Here is a 26,988-nt window from a genome sequence, read left to right as displayed (position 1 = left end):
CAATTCAGCCCACTGAACTGATCTGTTTTTACCTTCTTCAGTCAGTCTTTCCATTGACTGGTCTTACTGCATCAGCTTTCCAAACAGGATGCTATCCATTCACTGTAGAGCTGCCATCCACAAAGCAAGCAGCTCTTTTTTGGTCAGTTGAAAGCTGTTTATAGGGCCTGTCCAGGTGACAGTAGAATCTCACAGCTCCTCATATGCACAGTTTCAGAGTCACTCCTAGGGGAAAAGAGGCTCCCTGCTCATGAGTATCTATCTCCTCCTTGTCTTCCCCAGGCAGCATTATCCTGTATAAACTATTTCTATTTTATTATGGAACCATTCTGTGCACTACCATCCCCATTAGAGTATTTCTTCAATGTCGCCCTAGAAACTATGAGTATTTTATGTTTTAAGATCATTTTATGTCCTTTAGTCATCAGGGTAGCTTCGATTAATGTCTGATAGCAAGGTAGTAAATACCCCTCACATGGAAAATCTATAGTCTAAAGTCCCAGTAGTTGTTGCTGCGATGTGCTAAAGGCTTTTGGTATAATCTCTAGTCTACACGCTAATTAAGGCTATTGTACAGAGAATTTGTCTCTAACAGCACTCCACCTTTTATTCTACACTGTGTGGGCTCAGGCAATCTTATTGGTTTCCATTTAGAATATCCAATTAACATTGCTTGAAGGGCAGATTTACATCCTTTTTGATTTATAATGCTAGGTAGGGGCAATGTTCCCCAGTCAGATACAATGTCCATGCCCATAATACAATCAGGTAAAAGAGATGCAACCACCTCACATAAAGCCTGTTCAAACATATTAATTCTCCTACAAACTTTTGCCTTAACTCCACCAACTCTTACACTCATAACTGTAGCCTCTGTTTGGACTTCATCAACAGGTTTTAGTTTTACAATGCTAAGTACAATGCTAAGTGACCACTTTGAATGATTAATTTTGTGTCAAAAAATTTCATAACCTAGAAGAATTGAGTAAGTTTCTAGTAACATACAGCTTACCAAGACTGAATCATGAAGGAATGCAAAATATGAACAGACCAATAACAAGTAAGGAGATTGAATCTGTTTTCAAAAACCTCCCAATATAGAAAAGCCCTGGACCAGATGGTTTCACTGGTGAATTCTACCAAACATTTAATGAAGAATTAATGCCAATCCTTCTCAAACTCTTCTAAAAAATTTAAGAGCAGGAAACACTCCCAAACACGTTTTACTAGGCTAACATTACCCTGATATCAAAGCCAGACAAGGACACTACAAGAAAAGAAGACTACAAACTACTATTCTTGATGAATATAGATGTAAAAATTCTCAACAAAATAGTAGCAAACCAAATTCAACAACACATTAAAAGAATCATACACCATGATGAAGCTGGATTTAGCCCTAGAATGCAAGGGTGGTTCAACAAATGCAAATCAATAAATGTGATACACTATATTAATGGAATTAAAGATAAAAATTATATGATAATCTCAATGAAGCAGAGAAAGCGCATTACAAAATGCTTTACTTTCTTTCTTTTTTTCATGATAACAATGCCCAAGAAATTGAGCATAGAAAGAATATACCTCAACATAATAAAGGCCACATATGACAAACCCACAGTTAACATCATGCTCAATGGTAAAAGGTTGAAAGATTTTCTTCTAAGATCAGGAATAAGACAAGGGTGCCCATTTTCACCATTCTTATTCAACATAGTACTGAAAGTCCTGGTCAGTGCAATCAGGCAAGAAAAAGAAATAAAAGGCATCCAAATGAGAAAATAAAAAGTAAAATTGTCTTTGTAGATGATATGGTCTTATATAGAGAAAATCCTAAAGACTGTATGAAAAAAACTGTTAGAACTAAATCAATGAATTCAGGACAATTGTAGGATGCAAAATCAACATATTAAAATCAGTTATGTTTCTATCACTTACAACAAAGTATCTGAAAAAGAAAGAAAACAATACCATTCTCAATAGCACCAAAAACAATAAAATACTTGGGATAAATTTAACCAAGGAAGTAAAAGATTTGTACACTAAAAACTAACAGACTTTGATGAAAGAAGTTGAAGAAGACACAAACTTTACTACAAAGCTACAGTAATCAAAACGGCCTGGTACTGGAATAAAAATAAACACATAGACCAAAGGGACAGATTTGAGAGCCCAGAAATAGACCCCTGCGTATACAATCAGCTAGTATTTGACAAGAGGGAAAAAGTAGTCAGTACGGAGTGGATAGTCTTTTCAGTAAATGGTTTTGGGAAAAAATAACAGGTACATGAAAATGTGCTCAACATAACTAATCATCAAGGAAATGCAAATCAATTTAACACAATGAGCTATCACCTCACACCTGTTAGAATGGCTATCATCAAAAAGAAAATAGATGAGTGTCGGTGAACATGTAGAGAAAAGGGAACCCTTGTGCACTTTTGATGGGAATATATATTGATACAGTCACTAGGGAAAACAGTATGGAGCTTCCACAAAAATTTAAAAATAGAATTACTGTATATCCTGTGATCCCACTTCTGGGTGTATTGCCAAAGGAGTTGAAAACAGGATCTCAAAGAGAAATATGTACTCTAAAGTTTATTCAGCATCATTCATGATAGCCAAAATATGAAAACAACCTAAGTATCCATCAACAGGTGAATGGATAAAGAATATGTGGCCCATATGTACAACGGAATATTATTCACCCATGAGAATGAAGAAAATCCTGCCATTTGTGACAACACAGAGGACCTTGAAGGCATCCTAAGTGAACTAAGTCAGAGAAAAACAAATACTGTATGATATAACTTAAATGTGGAATCTAAAATCATCACATTCCTAGAAGCAGAGAGTAGAATGGTCGTTACCAGGGGCTGGGTGGTGGGGGAAATGGGCAGATGTTGGTCAAAGTGTACAACCTCCAGTTAGAAGACGAATAAGTTTTTGGAGTCTAATGCAGAGCATTGTGATTATAGTTAACAATACTATATTATATACTTGAATGTTGTTAAGAGAGTAGTTCTTAAATGTTCTCACCACAAAAAAGTCATGGTAATTATGTGACATGATAGAGGTGCTAGCTCATGCTATGGTGGCAATCATTTTGCAATATATGTGCATCCAATCAATACATTCCACATTTCAAGCTTATATAATGTTATATGTCAAGTACATGCCACTAAAGCTATAAATGATAAAGATGAATAGTTTAAAAAAGTGTGAATCTTTGTCTCGTTCTGAGACTTAGGGGAAAAGCTTTCAGTCTTTCTCCATTGAGTATGTTATTTATGGGTTTTTCATACGTGGCCTTTATTATGTTGTGTAAATTTTCTTGTATGCCTAGTTGAGTGTTTTTATCACAAAAAGGCATTTGGGTTTGTCAAATGCTTTTTCAGTTAAGATGGTTATTTTTTTTAACCCCTTCATTCTGTAATGTAGTGTGTGACATGGATTTATTTATGTATTTTGAACCATCTAGGTTTGGTTTTAGTTTGTTTTTCTATTTCTTGTTCCTCAAGGTGTAAAGTTAAGTTGTTGATTTGAGATGTTCATCTTTTATAATGTAAGCATTTGCAGCTATCGGTTTTCGTCTTTGCACTGCTTTCACTGCATCCCGTAAGTTCTGGTATGGTGAGCTTTCATTTTAACTTACTTTAAGGTGTTTTCTCATTTCCCTTGTGATTTCCTCTTTGACATAAGTTTTTAAGAGTGTGTTGTTTGATTTCCACACATTTGCAAGTTTTCAAATTTTCCTTCTGTTATTGATTTCTACTTTATTTCCACGTGATGGGAAAAGATACTTTGTATGAATTAAACCTTTTAAAATTTATCAAGACATGTTATGGCCTAACATATGGTCTCTTCTGGAGAGTGTTCCGTGGGCACTTGAGAAATAAGTGTATCCTGTTGTTGTTGGGTGTTTCTGCATGTGTTTATTCAGCCCTATTCCTTGAGAGTGTTTTCAGTCCTCTGTTTATTAATTCATCCTCTGCCATGTGTTTTTAAATCTATTTTTGAAAGTATGATGTTGGGTCTCCAATTATTGTTGTAGAGCTGTCTATTTCCACCATGAATTTTGTCAATGTTTTCCTCGTATATTTCAGAACTCTCATGTTTGGTACGTATATGTTTATGATTGTGATATCTTCTTGGTGAATTGACTGTTTTATTGATGTAAAATGTCCTTCTTTATCTCTTTTAACAGTATTATACTTAAAGTCTATTATGTCTGGTATTAGTATAGTCACTCCAGCTCCTGTTTGGTTACCATTTGCATGGAATGTCTTTTTCTCCGTCCTTTCACATTTTACCTGTGTGTGTCTTTAAACCCAAAGCCCGTGTCTTGTAGACAGCGTATCATTGGATCATGTTTGTTGCTGATTTTCTTTCTCTTATCCCTTCTGCCAATCTATGCCTTTCGATTGGAGTGTTTAATCTATTTGCATTTAAAGCAGTTATTGATAAGGACAGATCTACTTGTGCCATTTTGTGATTTGTTTTTTGAATGTCCTATATCTTAGTAACCCCTTATTTCCTCCATTACTGCCTAATTTGGCGTTTACTTTATTTTTTGTATTGACACATTTTGATTTTGTTTTCATCTCATTTTGTGTATATTTACATATATATTTTCTTTGTAGTTACAATTGGGATCAGATATAACATCTTAAAGTTATAACAATCTAATTTGAATTGATACCAACTTAACTTCAATTGTACAAGAACTATATTCCTATACACTTCTGCCCCTCCCATTTTATTTTTGATATCCCGAATTACATCTTTATACATTTTATAACCATTAACAAAGATTTATAATTATTTATTTTTCCTGTGTCTTTTAAATCCTGTAAAAAATACAAAATGGTTCTCTAACCCAAACTACAATAATTATGATAATACTAATTTTTATATTTGCCCATGTGTTTACCTTTACTGGTGATATTTATATCTTCATATGGCTTCAAGTTACTGTCTAGTGCCCTTTCTTTTCAATCCGAAGGACTCCTTTTAGTGTTTATTGTAGGGTAGGTCCAGTGGTAATAAAGTTACTCAGCATTGGTTATCTGGGAATGTCCTAATTTCTCCCTCATTTGTGAAAGGTGGTTTTGCCTAACATAGAATTTTTGGTTGACAGTTTTTTTCTTTTAAGCACTTTAAATATATCATCTCATGGCCTTCTGGCTTCCAATATTTCTGCTGAGAAACCTACTGACAATCTTATTCAAGATCCTTATACACGATGAGCCACTTCTCTCTTGCTGCTTTTAAGATACTCTTTGGTTTTTGACAGTTAAGATGATAATGTTTCTCTGTATGAACATCTTTGGATTTATCCTAGTTGGAATTATTTGAGCTTCCTGGGTTTGAAAATTCACATCGTTGATAAAATTTAGGAAGTTTTCAGCCATTTTTTCTTCAAATAAACTCTCTTGCTTCTTCTGGGATTCCCTTAATGCCTATATTGGTCGAATTGATGGTGTCACACATATCTCTTATGCTCCGCTCTTTTTTCTTTATTCTTTTACTTTCTGCTCCTTAGGCTTGATAATTTCAATTGTCTTCTTTTCTTTTTCTTTTTTGAGGAAGATTGGCCCTGAGCTAACATCCTCCACCAATCCTCCTCTTTTTGCTGAGGAAGAGTGGCCCTGAGCTAACATCTGTGCCCATATTCCTCTGTTTTATATGTGGGATGCCTACCACAGCATGGCTTGATGAGTGGTGCATAGGTCCACATCTGGGATCTGAACCAGTGAGCCCCAGGTCGTTAACGTGGAGCACACAAACATAACCGCTATGCCACCGGGCCAGCCCCTCAATTGTCTTCCTTGCAAGTTCACTCATTCTTTGTTCTGCCTGCTTGAATCTGCTGTTGAATTATTCTAAAGAATTTTAAATTCAGTTATTTTTTTTCAATGACATAATATTTGTTTGGTTTCCTTTTATAATTGCTATGTCTTTGTTGATATTCTCTTTTGTTCATATATAGATTAACTGTTTGCTTTAGGTTTATGTCTATGTTTTCTCTCAGTTCTTTGAGCATATTTAAGACTCTTGTTTTAATGTCTTTGTGTGGTAAGCCCCATGTACATGCTTCTTCAGGAAACGTTTCTACTACTTTACATACTCTTTTGAATGAGCCGTGTTTTCCTGTTTCTGTGTATACCTTGTGACTTTTTTTTTAAGTTTTGGAATTTGAAAAAACAGTCACTTCTCTCAGTCTTTGCATACTGGCTCTGTGCTGGGCAATTCTTCGCTGATTAGCTGGGCATGTTTTGAGCCCAGCAATCGCCTTGAGTTGAAAGCTTAAGGTCTTTTCAGGTCTTTTCTGAACATACACTTTGCATGGGCTTGAGTGTGGCTTTCTCTATACCTCTTTTCACACAGATGATTTTGAATGTCTTAATTTCCTAAAAGGTCTCACTCTTGCTTCTCCTGGGGATATTAGATGGTCTATTGTATGTCTCCACCTGTAATCTCTTGCCCCAGGTATCTGCAGGTCTATAGTCCTCCTAAAGATTTCATGACCAACCGCTTCTGCTTTTCCCTGCCTGAGCTCCAAGTTAGGTAAGACAGAGTCCAGTGTTTTAGGCAGCCCCCTGACAGGCTAAAATGTTGTATATGAGGTCTCCTTTGCTACCTCCAATTCAAAGGAGGGATTAGGAACTGGACTTCCATCTCCTCCAGAGAAAGACCACTTTATGATCAGAGGTGACAGGGCAAGGGAGAGTAAAAATGCCACAAAATTTGCTATCATGTTGAGTGTAGCTTTTTATTGATGGGGCATTCACTTGGTTGCTCTAGAATTTTGACTGCATTCCAGAGCTCCTGTAAGATTTTTGTAGCCAATTTTTGTTTTCTTTTGTTTATATTATCGTGAGGGAAAAAGACTTCAGAGTTTCCTAGTCTGCCATTTTGCTGATGTCATCTTGTTAATTATCTATTATTATTATTATCAACTCTTTCAAAAGCATTCAACAATCCTATTTTACACTCATATTTATTGTTATATAATATTTAATTAAATTATATAAGCATATCTAGTATAAAAATGTGAGCCTACATTACTTTCTCTGTATAAGTATATTACTCATCTGATAGAAACAGAAGGGACCAGACACACTAGATTTTTGCCTATGACATTTTATCATTCAGTATGTTGTATAGATTAGTTAGTATGTTTTATAGAAATAGTGTAAAATGTAGGGTTTTTTTAATGAATCATTAAAGATTGTGTTGGTTAAGATAATTTATTAAATGGTGATTATGAAAAGTACTACCTTATTCAAACAATTCCAGAATTTTTCTGTTTCTCTTAGAAATAAGTAGAGTTTTTGTAAGAGGACCTTTAGAGGAACATATTAAAAGGTATTTGAGATTCAAAGAGACATTCTTACTTTTATTACACAGCAAGATACAAATTCATGTGTATGAAAGTTAGCTTTCTATTAAGGCAAATTCCCAGTTATTATGTTAGTATATATATTATATTTATACATATATTATATATATACATATAAAGAATTGTTTCATCCTTGCGCATATATATATACATGTATATATATATATCCTTGTACATATCCTTACATATATCCTATATACATGCATATATATGCATGCATGTATATATATATATGTACAAGGATGAAACAATTCTTTGAAGTCTTTGTAAAAATCAGACTGCATTAGAATTTTATAAATATCCATCTCACTGTTTCACAGCTCAGGATTAAAAAAAAGCAAAACACTTGTTCACCCTTTATGCTTAATGTATATAATGCTGCTTTAGTTTTTCTATTAAAACTATTGTTTATCAAAACTTCCGAAGGGCAGGAAAGGATTAAATAAAACAAAACAAAAAGATAATAAAGAATAAATGAAAGGCAAATCTAAACTTTTGCTATACCATCTTAGCTTTTTAGGTTATATATTTCAAACCTATCTATCTCAATTGCAGGACTACATCAAACTAAAACACTTCTGCAGAATAAAATAAACCATCAACAAAATGAAAAGGCAACCTACAGAATGGGAGAAAATAATTGCACATCATATATCTGATAAGGGGTTAATATCCAAAATACATAAGGAACTCATATAACTCAATAGTAAAAACAAAAAAAAACCAAAAACCAGGATTAAAAAATGGACAAACGACCAGAATAGACATTTTTCCAAAGAAGGCATACAAATGGCTGAGTGTACGAAGAGGTGTTCAACATTGCTAATTACTAGAGAAATGCAAATCAAAACCACAATGAGATAGCACCTCACATCTGTTAGGAAGGTTATTATCAAAAAGACAGGAGATAAGTGTTGGCTAGAGTGCGGAGGAAAGGGGACCTTTGTGCACTGTTGGTGAGGATGTAAACTGGTACAGCCATTATGAAAATAAGTATGGAGGTTCCTCAACAAATTAAAAACAAAAGTACCACATAATCCAGTAATCCCACTTCTGGGTATATATCCAAAGGAAATGAAAACAGGATCTCAAAGAGATATCTGCACCCCATGTTCATTGCAACAAAGATGAATGGACAAAGAAAATGTGATATGTATATATATATATATCTGAATATTTTTCAGCCATGAAAAAGAAAGAAACCCTGCCTTTTGTGACAACATGGATAAACCTGGAAGACATTATGCTAAGTGAAATTAGCCTGATGAAGAAAGGCAAACTCTGCATGATCTCAATTATATGTGGAATCTAATATGGTCAAACTCATAGAACCAGAGAATAGAACGATGATTGCCAGGTGCTGGAGGGTGGGGGAAATAGACAGATATTGGTCAAAAGATAAAAACTTTCAGTTACAAGATAATTTCTGGGTTATAATGTATAGCATGGTGAGTATAGTTTAAAATACTGTATTGTATACTTCAGATCTGTTAAGAGAGTAGATCTGAAGTGTTCTCACTACATACACACACACACATTTAACTATGTGAAGTTATGGCTGTGTTATCTTGATTTTGGCAATCACTTTACAATGCATATGTATATTAAATCATCATGTTGTGCACCTTAAGAAAAAAAAGCACATTGTACAACTTTTTAAAAAAATGTGGTATATACATATAATGGAATATTATTCAGCCTTACAAAAAGGAAATCTTGTTATATGTGACAATATGGATGAACCTATAGGAAGTTATGCTAAGTGAAATAAGCCAGTCACAGTAGGACAAATACTGCATAAGTCCACTAATATGAGGTATCTAAAATAGTCATACTCGGAAACAGAGAGTAAAATAGTGGTTTCCAGAGGGGAGGAGAAGGGAGTAACTGGGAGTTGTTAACAGGTATAAAATTTCAGTTATGCAAGATTAACAAGTTCTGAAAATCTATTCTACATCATAGTGTCTATAGGTAACAAACCAGTACTGTACACTTAAAAATTTGTCAAAAAGATCTCATGTTAAGTCTTCGTACCACACACACACACACACACACAAACCCAAAGGGGCAGCAGCAAACTTTTGGAGGTGGCAGATATGTTTATTATCTTGATCGTGGTGATGGTTTCTTGGGTTTATGCATGTTGCCAAACTCATGTAGTTGTATACACAAAGTATGTCCATTTTTTTCTCTGTATAACAATTATACCTCAGTAAAGCTGTGTAAAAACAAAAAAAAGAGCCACTGACCGGGATAAAATATTTGCAAAATACATATCTGATAAATGATCTGTATTAGAAATATACAAAGAATACTTATAACTCAACAATAAGAAAACATACAACCAAATTAAAAAGTGGGCAAAAAATCTGAATAGACATCACATCAGAGAAGAGGTACAGATGGAAAACAAGCATATTAAAACCTGGTAAACATCATATGTAATAAGGAAATTGCAAATTAAAACAAAAATGAGATACCTCTACAGAACTATGAAAAATACTAAATCCCAAACGCTGACACCACCAAATGCTGGTGAGTCTGTGGAACAACAGGAACTCTCATTCCTTGCTGGTGGGAATGCAAAGTGGTACAAGTCACTTTGTGCCGGGGTCCCGCCCCGGCGGAGTCCAGGTTCCTGAGGGATGGACGGCGTCGGCGCGATGAGGGAGGGGGAAATAAAGGGGACGTGAGACTTGGGTTGGTGTTAGCAAGTCCGACTTTACTGTGCACAAGTGTCGTTTATATATTTTTCAGGATTAGTACAGAAATAGTTTTACAAATATTCTCAGAGAGATAAGGAAGTAAAAACGAGCACAAGAATATTTATTAGCATTCCATTCTATAGAGCATAAGGTTAATGATCGTCTTCTCCGCAATTAACTAGTGTTTGTTGTCTCTAAGCTAAAGGAGATAGGTACCTAGGCATCTGTTGTAATTCACGGTAAAGTTAAATCAAAGAGAGAAGGTCCAGGCCTCCGGACAGGACAGCAGCCCGTCTGGTTACATCCTGGTGGAGCCATCCCTGCCCCCCTCAATCATTTACGCCATTAGTGTAGATGGTTAATGGGAACAAAAGGCGACTCCAGGGTGTCTTATCCCCAGGGCTATCTGCATTCTCAGCGGGCAGTTAAACATCTTTACTTTTTCGCGCCCTTTAGGGGCTGGAAGCATTCCTTTGTCTTTTAGATTGTAGAGCTAACGGTCCCTTAAGTACACTGCCGGAGAAAGTATCATATTGTTAGTAAAGTAAAGGGCTGAAAAGCTAAACTAAACTATATATCTTCAAGAATAAAAAAGAGAAATAAGTATACACATAACCTTGATAGAAAGCATGCATATAATTCAGAAAATATCGGGGGTGTTGGCCGGCCATCCTTCACCGAGGGGCATTCTTGCACCCCTCGGCCCTTCTACTCACCAATTATTTATTATTTATTGCTTTTAGGAGAAAACCTCTATAACATTTTAACAGAAAGCAGAAGGTCAAGAATAATATATAGATACTTCTTGATCATCCAATTAACCAGCAAACTTAGAAGGACGATGCATATGTATATTTAGACAAAGAACTGGAGGGAGAAGGAAACATTAACCAGATGGAGGCCATAAACCTAATTCGACATCTTATCTGGGCAGGATTCCTTTCTGATTGTCTCAAATGGGACTGTGTGCTCCTCCATTAATTAACTGAAAAATATCTTGAAAGTTACCTGCAGGTGGTCACATTCTCTTACTATATCTAATTTTCCCGGGAGGTAGTGCCTTCCAAGCAGCCACCCAAAGGAGTGAAAACTGGAGGTTAAGAAAGGAAAAGGAATGAAGGGCAATTAGAAGCAGCACAGGTTTCAGAACTATGTGAGGGGCTGGCCGGTTATTCTTCACCAAGGGGCGGCCCTGCACCCCTCGGCGTTAATCGGCTGGACCCTGTCAAACAGCCGATCAAATGATGTAGCCACGCCTCCCAGCAACTTTGGAAAAGAGTTTGGCAGTTTCTTACAAAGCTACACATAGTCTTACTGTCCCACCCAGCAATTGCGCTCCTAGGGATTTACCCAAATGTGTTGAAGAGTTATGGCAACACAAAAACCTACACATAAAAGTTGATAGCAGCTTTATACGTAATTTCCAAAACATAGGAGTCACCAATGTGCTTCAATAGATGAATGTTTAAACACACTGTGGTAGATCCTGGCAATGATATATTATGCAGTGATAAAGAGAAAGAAGCTATCAAACCACAAAAAGAGAAGGAAGAACTTGAAATGAATATTGCTAAGTGAAAGAAGCCAATCTGAAAAGGCTACATACTGTATGATTCCAACTGTATGGTAATCTGGAAAAGGCAAAACTATAGAGACAGTAAAGAGATCAATAGTTGCCAGGGGTTTGTGTTTGGGAGTAATAAGGGCAGGGATGAATTGGTGGAACACAGGGGATTTTTAGGGCAGTGAAACATTTCCGCACAATAGATACGTGACATTATGTCATTACCAGAATCCATAGAACTGTAGAAAACAAAGCGTGAACTCTAATATAAACTATGAACTTTAGTTAACAATAATTTATCAATATTGGTTTATCAAAGTAACAAATGTATCACACCAATGCGATATGCTAATGTAGGGGAAACTGTGGGAGAGAAGGGAGTATAATGGGGACTCTGAACTTTCCACTCAGATTTTCTCTAAACCTAAAACTGCTCTGAGCAATCAGGTCTATTAATTTTAAATAATGGCCTTTCTGAACAAGTACATACGAAGGGAACAGAAAACAATAACACCATCAATAACAACAGCATGAAGCAATGTTTTTACTTCAAATCTCTCTCCCTCTAACTCCCTGCCTACCAGGAACATGTGAAAAATTACAACTCTGATGATAAAATATTTTAATAGCAAAATTTCTGGAATATGAGTAACCAATATTACTAGGTAATTCTTTAAGCAATATAATCATATCTAATGAGCCCTATGTATTCCTCTCATCCTATAAACAATGATTGATTACTGTTAATTTTCATTTTATTTTCAGATATGTTGACAATGAGATCCCTCACTTGCAATACATACAGCTGAAACTATATTAATCTAATAAATTTATTAAATTAATTTTTCTTTAACAGAAAACATGTAGCAAATAAATCCAAAAAGTTTCCTTATGGCATACATTATTTAACTTAAAAACATTTCATTCAAGTCCCTTTAATGAAAGAGTCATTTGGTTGATATAATTACCAATGTTCTTCATCAGAAGATTATGTTATCTCCTTAAAGCGCGTTGTTATCTATAAATAATTTAGTAAGGTGCTTAAAGGCTTCGATTCTTTAATTAGATAGACCGTGTTCAAATCTTGCCTCTGTCACTTATTAGTTGAGTGGCTGAGGGCAAGTTGCTTAACTTTCTCTAAATCTCAGTCACCTATGTATGAAATGAGAAATACGTTAGTAGATTTCAAGACATAATTTGTTGAAAGCATTTGCCATATTGCCTAGTACATATTAAATACTCAAACAATCATGATTATTATTTAATTATTGCACTATACGGAGGGATAATAAGCTTTGAAACTGGTGGATACATTCAACTTCTGGTAAAAATGATTGTAGTCAGCACTCCATGGCTCCACTTTCTTTCATTTTTTTAGTTCAGTATGGTGCAATTAAACACCTACACTTTTCAGGTGTTAAGAGAAGAAGGACTTGGGAGCAGACATCAAGCATTATGTTTGAAAAGTGTTGGTATCCTAGAGAATGGGAGAAAAGCAAGTAACGCATGGGGATGCACTGGCAACAGTTATTGGTGAGTTGAAATATACATATTTTTTCCTTAGCTCTCGACTTTTTTCTAATTTAATTCACAATCTTAATCAGAAGTCTATCCCAGCTTCCGAACCTCTTAAACCTTTTGCTATCCTTTTCTTTCCGTTTCTATTTACGAATGTCCTCTGATACTGCTAGTAAAGAGCTTAAAATTACACGACATTAAGTTAAGATACTTTAACCAATGAACCAAGTCAGAGAAACCTTTTTCATTAGGAAAACAATTAAATCTACATAACATCTACCAAGATATCAAGATTGCTCCTTGGATATTTCAAGTTATATTTTTTGAGGGAAGACAAGCTAATTTTTCCCCGGAGGCCCTGATTGCTTAGGTTTGGAGGTTGGAAAACTTTTGGGCATGGGTGTCTAAGACAAAGTACATAAACCATCATCTTTTTCCATAAAACTGCCTCCTGAATGCAGGAAAAAAAATGTTTTTTAAAAATAATTAAATAAATAAAAGAATGAAATATCTCCCCCAACCCAGAGCTCCTTAACCCAATACTAAAGCCAATGAAAACACTAATATTTGAAAACTAGAGGTCAGGGCAAAATATTCAAAGGAGCTCCGGGATATCGTCTATTGTCCTCACATTTGAAATATAAATAGAGTTCTCAGCTAATTTGTAATGTTAGTCACAGTTAAGCTGTTAAAATATTCAAGCATAGTTTGCAACACAGAATACAAAAACCCTAAGATGGTCTCTATATCAACTTCCAAATATATACTATTTACAGAAAATCTGCAAATTTGAAACTTTAACAATGAGAGAGACAAAGAGAGTGAGAGAATACTATCTGTTATTTCAACACATTTACCACTTGGTTATACAGCAGTAGCGATGCCTCCAACAGGTTATGACTGATATTGAATTTAATTTTTAAACCAAAGTGAGTATAAAAGGGCTGAACTTTTTGTACAGTTCATGGGAAATTAACCTTATTGCTCTTATTGTTTATAAGTTAATATGTTCTTTGCACATGATTGTTAAATTCTCGTAATGGATTAGACCATGAAAAGTTGTTCTGCATTAATAACTATTTCAGATTGTTACCCTTTGTTAGTGATTTTATCATTAATACGGACAGCAAATGTAAAGATTATTATTATTTGCATATAGCTAATGCTTAATCATGATAAACCATTACAGGTGAACAGCCTTTATTACTGGCCACAAATCAGTGACTTATAATTTTGACTTTGAAAAAATTCTACTTTGCTGAATGTTGTTAGATATTAGTAAAAAGAAGCCTATCTGGTAGGATTGCTTTTAAAGAAAATTTATTATGAGGGAAAATAAGATATAAAAAAAAATTTGGTTTTAAGACATGATTCATTTGCAGAAGGTTGAATTAATGTTATATTTTTCATGCCATTTCAAGCCCCTGAGAGATTAATGGAATGGTATATTTATCAAAGAGCTTCGGTGAAATTAGTTACTTTAAAATAAATAGTGGAAGGATAATATTTTAATTGCTATTGAAATATATCTTCTAATCTTCTTAGAAATTCCTTTACCTGGTTATTTCATTTGTCCTTTTAAGAAGTCATAACATTATTAATCATATCAATATACTTTGCCATGCATCTGCCTTGCAATAATCTGTTAATCTTTCCATGATTTTCTTTTACTTATCAAAAATACAAACCATAATAACAAAATGAGAATATTATTATAGTTGTTAATGTGCAAAATACAATAAGCAGATTAAAATATAATTTTAAAAAGTGTTGGTGCTAACATTTCTGCATGCAAAGCATTTATGCTAAAGAAAATCATTGAGCACTGATTATATTTAATTTGTTAAATTTAGTACTATTTTACCCACATGAATAGTTCTCTATGATATTGTTACTATGAACTGAGTTCTCAGTTTTGAGCAATGTCATTCATCACATATGTCAACCACACAAGTCACAGGAAATGGGCTCATTTTGTCTTTAGATGATATCCTGAATCATAGTTTCCTATATGAAATGTATCCTTAAACATCTATTCACATATCAAACATAAGTGAAAACAAAATTACAGGAGAAATATTTATGTGAAAATTGTATTAGGAGACTTACAAATAAAGATGATGAACAGGACATATACATTTATCTCTACTCCCTCCTAAAATCTCACTATAATATTTTTGGGATTTTTAAGTCATACATCCATAGTCAAAGAGAATGGAAGAGGACTAAAGAGTGACAAATTTTGGAAACTGAAAATCAGATGGGTGATTGATGACTGACTTAGCAGACCCAAGAAATCTGAATCCTAAGGTGGATGTAGGAAGAATTGAGATAGCTTCTGAAGATTTAGGAATTGCTAACATTAGGTAACCATGGCAAAAAGGAAAAAGAGTTGAGCTAAAAAACAGAAGGGTAAACTGGAAAATTAAAACAAAAAATCCACGTCCCTACTCCCACAGCCATAAACTTCCTCTGCCCAAGTCCAGGAGAAGACCGAAGCTTTATTATTTAGAAAGGATGAAACCATGAAATCGAGGGTACTTGGACTGAGATACACCTAGCAGAGCTGGATTGGTATAATTTTGAATACAGGGCGGTATATACTGACTAAATGTTGTAACCTCCAGCCTTCTTCCCCCAGAATGATGGCAACCAGGATAATACCAGAAGACAACGACTGAATATACTTCTCTGGAGCATCCGACTGCCCAAGAAAAGAGACCTATAGATACACACACCAGGTTTTTTCCTACAGAAAATTGGCTCAAACAGATGACCCTACACTGGAGAACACAATCTAAAACCCCTATTTTTGTGTACAGAACTTCTAATCAGCTTTTCAGTGCTTTACTCTTATATATGAGCATGCAGTGTACAGGCATTTGAGGAAGGCAGGGGTTGAAAGACTGAAAGCAAAATGAACAGAAAATAAGCAAATTGGTATAAACAGAGACCATGAAGGGAGAAGAAAACTTACACACACACAAGTGTGTGTGTGCATGCAGGAAATGAAATAAGAACACATTATATAGGAGTGAAACATCCAGAATATATTATAACTCTTGAAAATTAAAATTGTGTTATGAGAAGTGAAAAAACAAAAAACTAAAGCAAGTGGTTGGGAGGTAAAGTTGAAGATATATCTCAGAAAATAGAGTGAACAAAAAGATGGAAAATAGAAAAGAGGATAAGTTAATTAAGGTTTAGTCCAAATTCCATAGAGAGAGAAAACAGAAAATAGAGTGGAGGCAAACATCAAAAAAATTCAGGTAATTTTTTGTCTGCTTTTTTTCTCCCCTAATCCCCCCCAATGCATAGCTTTATATCTTAGTTGTGGGTAAATTCAGGTAATTTTATCAGCTCTAAAGTACATGAGTTTCCAGATTGGCAGAGTCCATCAAGTTCTGGCACAACATTCAAAAATAGATCCATACCAGTAGTTATAATTAACATTTATTGAGTATTTATCCCATGCCAGTCACTGTTCTAAACAGTTTTCATGTATTAACCCATTTTAACACTCACAACATCCCCAAGTGGTATGTACTATTAGCATCCTTATTTTTAAAGATGAGGTTAATTTACATTTGAGAACTTTAAGCTGGTTAAGTAATTAGTCCAAGATTACACACAGCTGTGATTTGATTCCTAGGACTCTTAACTACTATTTTGAGATTTTATTACACTAAGGACAACAATAAGATTTTACAAGCATCCAGAGACTTGGAAAACAGACAAAGATTCTTCATTCCATTCAAAATATATATAATCAGAAGGTGATTGGACTTTTCAATAACAACACTGGAAGCTAGAAAATATTCTGTGAGTGTCCTCAAAATTATGAAGAAAAATGATTTCCAATCTAGAATTCAAATTTAAACTATTAGTCAAGTGTGAAAGTAGATTACAGTTACTTGCAGATACGCACTGTCTCTGAAAATGACCTTTCTATGCACTCTTTCCGAGATGCTATTCATGGATGTGCTCTGTCACGACATAGAAGACCAAGTATCTAGCGGGCAGGGAATCCAATATAAGAAACAACTAAAAGGAAGACCCAGGGTGAGGGTGAAGGGAGATTACAAGGCAAGAGTTTGCAGCAGGCTTAGAGAGCAACCATTCCAGTTTGTAATAGGCCAGAAGCCTTTAGAGAGATTTTAAGAGAATGAATTGGAAGAATATCTTACGTGTTTGAATACACTAAGAGGATAATTGCAAAGTGGGGGTGGATTGAGGGTTGAATCAGTAATAATAGCATAGAAAATTAAGCAAATAAAAATCCAAAATAAAGATTAATTCTAAGGAAAATAAAAAGTCATGAAACAAAATGTATACATAGTATGCTACATGGTTCAGTTGTGAATAGCATGGTACAGTGATGTAAACAACAAATATTAATCTTAATGAAATTTTCTTATAACTACAATAAAAGAATATAGTAATGGTAACAGCATTTGTGTTTGGGGGAGAGAGAAGAATGGGAATTAACGTTTCATTTTCTTTATTGAAAAATTTATTATATAATGTTTAAAACTGAAAAATCAAGAAATAGTAATATAAGCAAGTTATTTTCATGTATTAATTTAAGTGCCAAAAGAATCAGCCAAATAGTTGAAAGTGACATGTCTTTGGGGAAGGAAGTGGCAGGGGGTTGCTTTTTTAAACAAATTTTACGAACTAAATATTCTAAATTATGTGCTCGATTAACTTTGATAAATATTTTTTACAAAATGAAATTAAACATACATTGTTTTTTGTAGGAAAGCAGACTAAATACTACAAATCAAACTGAGATACGTGCTAAACATGTTCAATATCAGTTGTCTTTGAAAATTTTATAAATAATAGACAAACAAATGTGCAGAAGGAAATGGTCGCACTGAGACATAAATCTCAATTTATTCATGCACCAACAGTAGATCCATGGTGAAACTGTAGAAGTTCTGGCTAATATGCCCTTCTGAGATTTTGAGTTCTTAGGAAGCGATGTAGGTGCCATTCTGGGGTGAGATAAGCGGGTAGGAGGATAGTTCCTCATCTGTACTTCAGTTAGAGCTGAACGTTTTTGGAGCAAGTTTAGATGCTAAGTTTCGGACAGTGATTTGTGTTAGATGAAGAGGTTCTACTGAACAAAAAAGTTAGAAAACACTATTTTCAGAGAATTTTCTTAGTACTTTATATCATACCATTTAGAAGTTTAGGATTCTCTGTTTTACTTGTTGATATGAAAGTCTAAAATATTGTATAGGCTCCTGACAAATCATCTGCCTTTTATTTTCTGTGCCCATTTCTATTATTTTCTCTATGAGTGCAAACACTCTCCCACCCCCATCTGTTGTGATCTAGTTGAAAAGGAGTTTAAAAAATAATTTCATGAAAAATGCCATTTCCCTTGATATCGTCAATAACCATTATAGGGCTTGCAGAGATTAGAAGGTATTTTGAAAATTTTTAGATTTTAGAGCCAACACTTTGAAAAAAGATTAAGGTTTTCTCATAAGACGGAAAATGCCATACCATCAGAACAGCTAGCGCTCGTATGTGGCATATTAATCCCCATTGTGGTTTAGCTAGCAGTATGTGAAGCTTATTTTAGGCTGTGACTTGTATTTCTAGCACCAACAGAGTATGAGACTTTCAAACACTTTGCCATTTTCAAAGAGAACTGTAGTTTTTGTAAGTTGTGAAGAAGCCTATTTATCATTTTGTTTGGATTATATGTGTAGAAAAAATAAGAGACTTGTTCCCTTAAACAGCCGAGTGGTATTATAAACTTGAGGGATGACCCAGAAAGAGTAATTAGGTACTGTTAGGATGGTGATTCCTCTCTTTAATTAAAGGAAGAAAACCAAATGATGCAGTGGCTTTGGAACCAAAGGCAGTAGAAAGTAGAATTATTCTGGTTAAAGTTTTGAGGATATTTGGGGCTCAGAGTGAGTGGCAGAAAGATGTTAATAATGTATTTATCATATATGATTTATAACCGGTAGAAAACCTGAAAGAGTCAGCCAGAGGTAAATAAATAGAACTGGGGAGACTGAAAGAGAGGAAGATGGTGATGTTTGAGGTTGTTTAGTGAAGAAATAAAACAATTCATCAATAAAGCAGAAATTAATAGCAAATGCACATAAATTTTTTGTTTTACATAGCTCTAATCAATATTTTAAAATAAAATGAAATCAATTTGCAGTTTTATAGTCCATATATTTTTATTTTATAAGAAACATTAGTACATGTATCAGGTAGGATATACTTGCATTTGTTTCTTCTCTATATCTGGAGTAAATCTAACACTCTGGTCATACTATTCAAAGATGAACTACTAATCAACAGATCAGTTCTGGAGCCAAAGGAAAAGTACCTGAAAAGACCACATTAGGGGATTTCCTGAGAAATTAACAAGATTTTGGATGCAACAGTTAATTTCATTCAATTAAGAGATATTTATTAAGCAGCTACTATGGGCCAGTGTCTACTAGTTGTTAATGTTTGTAGTCACAATTTCCTGCTCTCATAAAATTTACAGATATTGAATGTTAGGAATGTGTCACCACAGCCTTTGTCCTTAAGGCACACGGGGACACCTCAAGTTCTGTGTATGGGCCCATGGCAAAGGCGCAGGCAAGATGTAATCTGTGACACTGGTGTTAGGGCAAAAAATAAAGGTCATGTGCAATTTCTAAACCCTTGCTTTCCCTCTTCCTTTATGAATATTGGCATACCTCAACTTATATCTGAATCTTTATGGCCCTTTTAGTTCAATTATTTTGTAGATTGCTTTATTCTCCTTGCTGGGACGCTCACCTTTTGTGTCTATAGTAACCTTCATTTTCAGGCCCCATTTGAAAAGATTACGCAGTTAAACAGCAGAAATTTTCATTGCCTTCTAAGAAGGGTTGTTACCTCAAGCTTTGCTTTACATTTAATTACTGCAAGAATTGGGAGTTTTTAATATAGAAAACTTGTTTTGTACACTGTAATGACCCCCGGCAATTTTGAAAATATGAATTGTACAGCTTAAGGTTTTAGTTCAGTGACATTAAGTGTATCTGTATATCACTATTTTGCCCAAGCTGTTGCGGTGCCAACTCTAATACGTCCAATACTCACTTTATAAATTTAAAGTTCTTTGTAATCCTTTGGGATAAAAGTCGTCACATCTAAGTGTAAGATCTTAATCATATTCCACGGCCAGAGTGCTAAATTGATATTTTGCAACTTGGTTGAAATGAAGGCACAAGTTTACTCATGAGAAAGCAGCTCAAACTGAATTGCGACTGCAAATCTAATTTTAAAAATGTTCCTTGTCTGTGCTGCTCTCACTTGCTTGATACTGAACTTCATCTCCCAAGTCCCAGACTCCATTTTAGACTTTTACTTTATAATATACAACTCATTATAAGATGCAAAATCCTTTGCTTCAGTGAACAGCCTTTGAGTATCAATAAGGAATGTTAAATGTAATTTATCAAGGAGTATGACCCAGGGAGTGTCAGGAATAAATGAATAAAAGTACCAAACAATAGTACTAATTGAACCCTCTGTAGAAGGTCTCAGAGGTGAAGTCAAGAACTCAGTGCACAGAGACAAAAAAAAAAGGAGCACAGTGCTCATTTCTTGATGGAGAAAATGAAAGTCACTGAGGATGATGTGGTCAAGTGCTCACTTTCAACTAGGTAATCATTGCCAAAAATAGTAAAAGGTGTCTAGATCAATTTTCAAAGATGTAAAAGGAAGGGATCTTTTCCTTCTTCCTACAAATTATTTGATAGAGACTAAAAAGAAAGACTAATTTGAGGTGAAATCTACTGTTGCATACAATTTTTATGAAACCACAAGGTCAGCATGATTCTCAAGGGACTGATTTTCAGGGAATTATCCAGATTTGTTGGCAGCCTCCCACCTATAATGCTACAATTTTGTAATACTCTTTGAAATAATGTGCATATAGCAAAATGCTGTGGATCTAAGTTTAGAAAGAAAAAGGAGATTGATTTTCTTTTGTCTTCTCCTTTGTCATCTTTATTTTTTTTTTTTGACAGGTATGTGGGGAGTAGTTTTGTTCTCTTAGAGATCCAAGCAGTGAATTTGTAACAATCCAGCAAAATAGTATTCGCTTTGAAGATAGTTATGTCGTCAGGCCATCATGTAGAGTCAGACATGATTTTGGTAGAACTACAAGGAGCCAAAATCTAACAAACCCAAAATGGGCAAGGTAGGTTGAAAGGAAGCCACTAATAAAAATAAAGGGCTCCCTAGAGTATTCTGTCTTTGGATGGCTCTAAAGTGAGGCCTAAATTTCTAATAAAGCTGGAAGAGCAACCAAATGTGATAGTTTTAATACTTCAAAAAGTTCAATATAAGCTTAATGAGACTGGAAGGCGTTGTTGGTACATGTGATGAGAGCGTGTTAAGCTGCTAATCGATTCAAGTCATGGAATTGACACATCTTTTCATCTTCTAAATGATTGATAACATATAATTACTTTAGCAGTTTTGATTCACGTTAAAGATGCCTGACTTAGTTTACAGTACTGTGTTACTTGAGTATTGTGTTTTAAATGACCACAAAAGAACATCACTAGCATCCAAGTATGCTTGCTTTCGTTAGATTGCTACCAAATGCTATGTTTGCCATTAATCATCATAGAAGAATTTTAAAAATTATTTGAAATAATTTAAAATATGCCATACTGTATTGTATGGCTCTTTCAAGATTATACACACACACACAGATATGTGCACACATGCATACGTACATATAGCGCATATCTTTGTAGTTCAATCAATGTGACATATATTACTATTTTTTTCTCTCCAGAATTATTCATAATACCTTCTGTACCAATTACATTTTCATTTTAGGGAAGCAATATCCCTAAGACTACTTAACTAAATTTTCACATAATAATATTTCTAGGAAAACTGAGTAAAATTGATTTGAGTTTTGTGCTTATATTGATGATACTTGATTCCTACTTTTAGTCAGAGACTCAAATAATTATTTTTTTGTTTGGAGTTATTTTTCAAATAAGTTACTTTTGTGAATATGTTTCCTATGTAGTCTAACTACATAAAAGTTAGATTTTCCTTTTTCTTCATACACAAAAACAGGAATTTCCATGCATTTTGGTCATCAGAGATTGTTCTGTTTTTCCCTCAATATAATTAGGTTATCCTTTCATTGATGACCTTCTAGCAGGTAAAAGAACAAAGTAAATTATTGTATCATGAGACATTATGCTTAATATAAGCCTAGAGTATGGAAAAAATATTAGCTGAAAAATCCCAGAAAAAAATATAATTTTAAAATAGTTTGAAAACCTCAGTGGTTGATCAAATATTTCTTTATGGGCTTGTGGTTTTTTAGGGCAAGATAAATTTACAGTAAGTTTGATAGTGAAAAATGAAAGATTTGAAATAAAGTTACAATTTTAAATCATTAAAATTGTACATGATAATTATAGCCATCTCTTAGACTTTTTATTCCTGTGATGTACTATTCATGCCAACTCCTGTTCTAATTTGGAGGCTATTATTACTGAAAAAATGTGATTAGTATTCAGTGACTTCTGACTGTCTCATTTACAGCACTGCAGGCAACTGGTCAGAATTAGACTGAGAGGAAAAAGAAAAGATAGTTGATAAACTCCTGAGAATGGATGAGTATGAAATATCTAAATTTTCCTATGTATATTTCACTATAGTTTTGATAAGGCCCATAATGTTTTCACAAAAGATGAAAATAAAATGCTTAATCATAAATCATGTTTAAAACTTTGTAGAAATGTATATTTTCATGAGTGTAGAACAAAGCAGATAGAGTAAACTAAATGATATGTTTAAAATCTTATGGCTGTAATTTGATAAACTTCTGACCTTAAAATGTAATACTATTAAAAATCATTTTTGTTGTTTGTTAACGTCTTAACTGTTGCTTACTGCAGGAATCCTCAACATTTGTATTTCAAAAAGCAGCTTTTTTCCAAAATCCCTAAGCTCATCCTAGGAGTTGGGGAGTAAATAAAACTTAGAGTTAAGTCCCTGTGTGTGTGTGTGTGTGTGTCTGTGCACGCACACTTACGCATGTATGTTTTGGGGACTCTGCAAGTATATGGACCGGTGTTCACGTACACTGGTCTAAGGCACAGAACAGGAACAGCAGAGACTTTCTTCTCTGCAAGAGTTCCTGGAAAAATAAACAAAGCAAAATTTAGGAAGGGCTTGGGAGAAGTAATAGTTGGCATTAGGATCCTCTAATTGGTAACAATTGATCTAATAAAATATTTTATTTTCATAGTCTTGGTGAAGTAATGAATAAAGCACAAGTTTTATTCTAAGAATCTGGTCTAATTCTCAAGTTCCCATCAATTAACCAATTTTTTTGGACATAGTAACATATTCTAGATGTGGCTTATATTTTCTAGGCCTAAATGCTATTAGAAGAAAAAGGTAGAAAGAGTTGATTTTTGTGTACGGTGTAAAATAGGGGTCCAATTTCATTCTTTCGCATGCAGATATCCAGTTTTCCCCGCACCATTTGTTGAAGAGACTATCCTTTCCTTATTGTGTGTTCCTGGTACCCTTGCCGAAGACCAGTTAACCATATATGCATGGGTTTATTTTGGGGCTCTAGATTCTATTCTACTGTTGTATATATCTGTCTTTATGGCAGTGCTATTTCTAACTTTGCAGTATATTGTGAAATAAGGAAGTGTGATGCTTCCAGATTTGTTCTTATTTCTCAAGATTACTTTGACTATTCAGAGTCTTTAGTAGTTCCATCTGAATTTTAGGATTGCTTTTTCTGTAAAAGATGCAATTGAGATTTTGAAAGGAAGGGCATTGAATCCATAGAGTGCTTTGGATAGTATGGATATCTTAACAAAATTACCTCAAAATAGATTAAAGACAAATGTAAAACATGAAACTGTAAAACTTCTCAAAGAAAACATAAGGGAAAAGCTTCTTGACATTGGCATTGACAATAATTCCTTGGATTTGACACCAAAAGCACAGGCAACAAAACCAAAAACAGACAAGTGGGATTGCATCAAACTAAAAAGCTTCTGCACAGCAAAGAAAACAATCAACAGAGTGAAAAGGCAACCTACGGAATGGGAGAAAATATTTGCAAGTCAAATATCTAATGAGTTAATTTTCAAAATATATAAGGGTCTCCTACAACTGAATAGCAAAAAACCCAAATAACTCAACTTAAAAATAGGCAAAGAACTTTAATAGACATATATCCAAAGAGGAAATTCCAATGGCTACCAGGTAAATGAAAAGGTGCTAAACATCACTAACCATCAGCGAAATGCAAATGAAGACCACAATGAGATGTCACCTCATACCTGTTGTGATGGCTATTATCAAAAAAAAAAAGGATGAGATAACAATTGTTGACAAGAATATGAATGAATTGGAACTCTCATACATTGTTGGTGGGAACGTAAAATTGTGCAGCCATGTTAAAAAAAGTAAGGAGATTCTTCAAAAGAATAAAAATGAAACTATTATATGATTCAGCAATCCCCTTTCTGCATATACATCGGAAGGAATTAAAATCAGGATCTCAAAGAGATTTCTGCACTCTCATTTTCATTGCAGTGTTATGCACAATATCCAAGATGTGGAAACAACCAAATGCCCATCAATACATGAATGGATAAAGAAAATGTGGTATATACACACAAAGGAATATTATTTTAAAATCTCTTTAAAAATAAGGAAAGCCTGTCATTTGCAACAATATGGATGAACACAGAGGATATTATGCTAAGTTAAATAAGCCAGTCACAGAAGGACAAATACTACATGATTCCACATCTATGAGGTATCCAAAATAGTCAAACTCAGAGAAGCCAAGAATAGAATTATACTTGCTAGGGGTTACGGGGAGGGGAAATGGGGAATCATTGTTTAGTGGGCATAAAGTTTCAGTTATGTAAAATGAAAAATTTCAGAGATGTAGTTAACTGTGTGGTATCATGCACTTTAAAGTATATTAAGAGGGTAGATCTCATGTAAATTGTTCTTTCCACACACATGCATACACACACACACACACAAAGCCCACAGAAGAACACAGGGAAATTTTTGGAGGTGATATATATATTTAGTAACTTGATTGTGGTGATGGTATCACAGGTGTATGCATATGTCCAAACTCATCAAGATGTATGTATTAAATATGTGCAATTATTTGTTTATCAATTATACCTCAATAAAGGCCTTAAAAATGAAAGAAAATCAATGGTAAAAACCATATGTAGGATAACATTTACTCCAGGGAGGAGGCAAGAAGATCATTTAGAAGAAGAGCATAGAGACAGATGTATCCTATTGGTTCTGGATTGAGTGGCAAGTTCATGGGCAAATTAAAAAAAAGACCGTGAACCAGTCCAATTCTCAGACCGTGAAGGCTAACAATAAATACATACATAAATAAATTATATATATATATATATGTATGTGTGCACACATACACATATATTCAGAAAGAGAATATAATTTCCCAACTTGGAGTCAATTTGATGGGGATATCATCTTACACAGTGCTTCTCAACCTTTCCTACCTATGTATTCTTAATATCAGGAGAGTAGACTGCTGAAATCAGACAGCCTAGTCTGAAGTAGAAGAGCAAGCATAAGAATCCCAAGTTTTGCATTAACTATGCATGTGAAAAACAACAGTTAGGTACCACCGCACACCTATTAGAATGGCCGAAATCCAGAGCACTGACAACACCAAATCCTGGCGAGATTGTGGAGCATCAGGAATTCTTATTCATTGCTGGTGGGAATGCAAAATGGTCCAGCCACTTTGGAAGACACCTTGGTAGTTTCTTACCATACTAAGCATACTCTTACCACATAATCCCACAGTCACGCTCCTTGATATTTAGCCACAGGAGTTGAAAACCTCTGTCTACACAAAACCTGCACACAGATGTTCACAGTAACTTTATTCTCAATTGCCAAAACTCGGAAGCATGTCCTCAGGAGGTGAACGGATAAATAAACTACGGCACATCCAGACAATGGAATATCATCTGGCCACAATGGAATGAGCTATTAAGCCCTAAAAAGACATGGAGGAATCTTAAATGCATATTACTAATCTGAAAAGGCTGCACACTGTATGATTCCAACCTTATGACATTCTGGCAAAACTATGGGGGCAATACAAAGATAAGTGGTTTCCAGAGGTGCACACAAAGGGGGTGAATAGGAGGAGCACAGAGGATTCCTAAGGCAGTGAAAATACTCTGTATGATACCATGAGTGTGGATACATGTTATTGTACAATTGTCCAAATCCACAGAATGTACAACATCAAAAGTGAACCCTAATGGAAACTATGGACTTTCAGTGAACATGTCAATGTAGGTTCATCAATAGTAATAAATGTACCTCTCCGGTAGCGGATGTTGATAATGGGAGAAGTTACGCATGTGTGGAGGCATGAGGTATATGAGAAATCTCTTTACCTTCCTCTCAATTTTGCTGTGAACCTAGAACTTCTCTAAAAAATATAAAGCCTTTCAAAACTGCATGCTTCCCCCCTCAAAAAAAAAAAGTTAGAAATAATTATGATAAGGATTGTTCTAGAGTTTCTCATACTAATGACATTGTAGACTTTAGGAAACCCCAGTACTTTGCACTTCTCAGAACATCCTTCTTCTAGTGCTGTAGTTGCTGATGTAAAATATGCCCCCATTACGCATCACTGGAAAGAAAGCTCCTCCTTAGGTAAAATCTTCTGTCTTAAGATGAAATACTGGACA

This window comes from Equus caballus, chromosome X (genome assembly GCF_041296265.1).
Source record: "Equus caballus isolate H_3958 breed thoroughbred chromosome X, TB-T2T, whole genome shotgun sequence".
In the NCBI taxonomy this organism is placed as follows: Eukaryota; Metazoa; Chordata; class Mammalia; order Perissodactyla; family Equidae; genus Equus; species Equus caballus.
This window is presented reverse-complemented; position numbering follows the sequence as displayed.